Source organism: Oculina patagonica, chromosome 2, assembly GCF_052425735.1.
Source record: "Oculina patagonica isolate OP01 chromosome 2, crgOcupat, whole genome shotgun sequence".
Lineage (NCBI taxonomy): Eukaryota > Metazoa > Cnidaria > Anthozoa > Scleractinia > Oculinidae > Oculina > Oculina patagonica.
This window is the reverse complement of record NC_135759.1, coordinates 6,914,117-6,916,404: the sequence shown is the minus strand read 5'-3', so window position 1 is coordinate 6,916,404 and position 2,288 is coordinate 6,914,117.

Here is a 2,288-nt window from a genome sequence, read left to right as displayed (position 1 = left end):
GTGTACTTTTGTGTCATTGCGGAAAATTTCGCTTACTCCAAATAATTGACCTGCCGACTTTTGGATCTACTGCAATCACGGAGGTGGCAAAAGTGATGATTTAAATAGCCTATTCTGTTTACAACACCGCGGATCAAACACTGGTGGTTGTAGTTTACAGTGGCTATAGCGGGAAAATTAAAATTTCGAGCGAGTCATCTCTGCAAGACGTCGAAAAGAAGTTTGTAGCAGGCATGTTTTCTTCGTGTTTCTGAACTGACAGTTCTTGTAATTTTGTACTGTGGAACGGAGACAGGTTGCAGATAGATTGCTTTGACCATTGTAGCAAAGATTTTGACGTTAGATGCAGTTTAAGGGAAGTTTGATGGAAAATGAGTGAGACCTGTGGAGAGCGAAGCGCTGTGTCATGGCGGATAATTTCACACTCACAAAACACGAGTCGTTCAACTTTTGGACCTAGCTATAACTAATGAACGGAAAACGTTAAGCGAAATAGCCTATTCAGTTTACTAGGGTATGGATGAATTACTGGTGGTTTTAGTTTGTAGTGGCTATAGCGAGAATGTCGTATCACATGCCTTGAAGTTTGAGAGGTCGGTATCAGTGGAGGTGTTTTTGTTCTATAAATTAGTGCCCAAGTGTTCAGGAAAATAGACCATTTACAAACTGCGTGCATTCTGAAGGTTTGTACTCTATTTCTTACAGTTTGTATTGAACATCATTAGTTCCAGTGAGACTAATGTAAGTATAATCGGTCTTTGTGGTCATCAGTTGTTTATTCTTTACTGCTGCTAACAATATGAAGATGGTTTCTTTCACCTGAGGGCCGAATTCAAGTACTTTATTTTGAGAATTTTTAAAATCGGATCATCTTATCTGTCAAGGTTAATTTACAGTTTTATTAATTGTGGCGTAATGAAAATTGCTATAATTAAAGGGACAGAGATGCTCGTCAGAAATTTTGAAAAGAACCCCTTAAGAGACCAATCTGGGCATGGCTCAAGCGATTTTAGACCTCTAAAAGAAAACAAAATTCTGAAAAGAAAATTTATATTTCTATTTTTCTTCGTGTGTAACGCTATAAAAACAAGACCCTGGTGGCTTTCATATATAAGTCCTCCTCCCTGGGCCACAACTATATTATAAGTCACTCACCAAAATCGGTTGGCACTAAGGTACACGGATTGTCTGAATGGGGGTACTTCGATAGCACTTAACCATTATTTTTTTTGTCTCTGTAATTAACATAAAACAGTTAAATTTTAGGCATTTTAACACCAACTGTAAAAAATTCACTGTAACAGTAAATTTTATCCAGAATGAAACAAAAACGGCTCCGAAAATGCCAATATTATATAGTTTAGTATGTCAAGAAGTTTTCGGCCATTTTCCAACGATTCCCGATCATTTCGGAAGATTGAAAATGCCGAATTTAATTCTAGTATAAAAGCTAGTAAAAGTGACGAAATGAAAAAGAAATACTAAAACTGTGCTCTTACCCGGTGGATTTAAAGCGATGGATCAATAGGTGGTTTTCACTGTCACGCCGCGAAAAAATAAATCCAAAACTATTGAGTCCATAAAAATCAAGAATATTTCAGGCTGTAGAAAACTACTATATAAACTATTTGTCCAAGTCTCAGGTCTGTACATTATTCCGTACTCGAGTTATCCGTCAAAGTGTTGCTTGGGCTCCAACATGGCGGCCGGAAATCAACAAAAACATCATGCATATGACGTCACGTGAAAACCAAGAATTTGGCTTATTTGGTACGTCGAATGGATCTCCTGGGTCGTCATTATGTGGTAACCATAACTATCGACAATCAATACACTAAGCAAACATTGCTTTAAGAAAAGAAGTGAAGCAGATCGTTAAACAGCCCGAAAACGGCTATAATCTCCAACAATTAAAATACACTGTCTTCTAAATAAGGCAGTGATGGGATGTCTCATACCAAGAAGGGTCTTTGTTATCATTAAAACTGAAGGCAAAAAAGTAATTGTTAAAAAGTTAAATATGGAACAGTTTTTCTTGCTTAATAACTTCTGACCTTTCTACCTGTCTTGTGATTGAAGGTTGCTAAGGTCTAATTCAGGCCACATGTCCTTTATATTCGTATTTTACATTTGTCATCATTTAATTGTTATAGCCTTGTTCAGGTTTAATAAAAACTTAAGTCCAATGTCATAGTGAAAAAGCCGAGAGATGTCAAAGTATCTAGTCGAAAAAGTGCTGACCGAGCGAGTCCGAAGTTCATGCATAACAGAGTGTTATTCAATGCGCA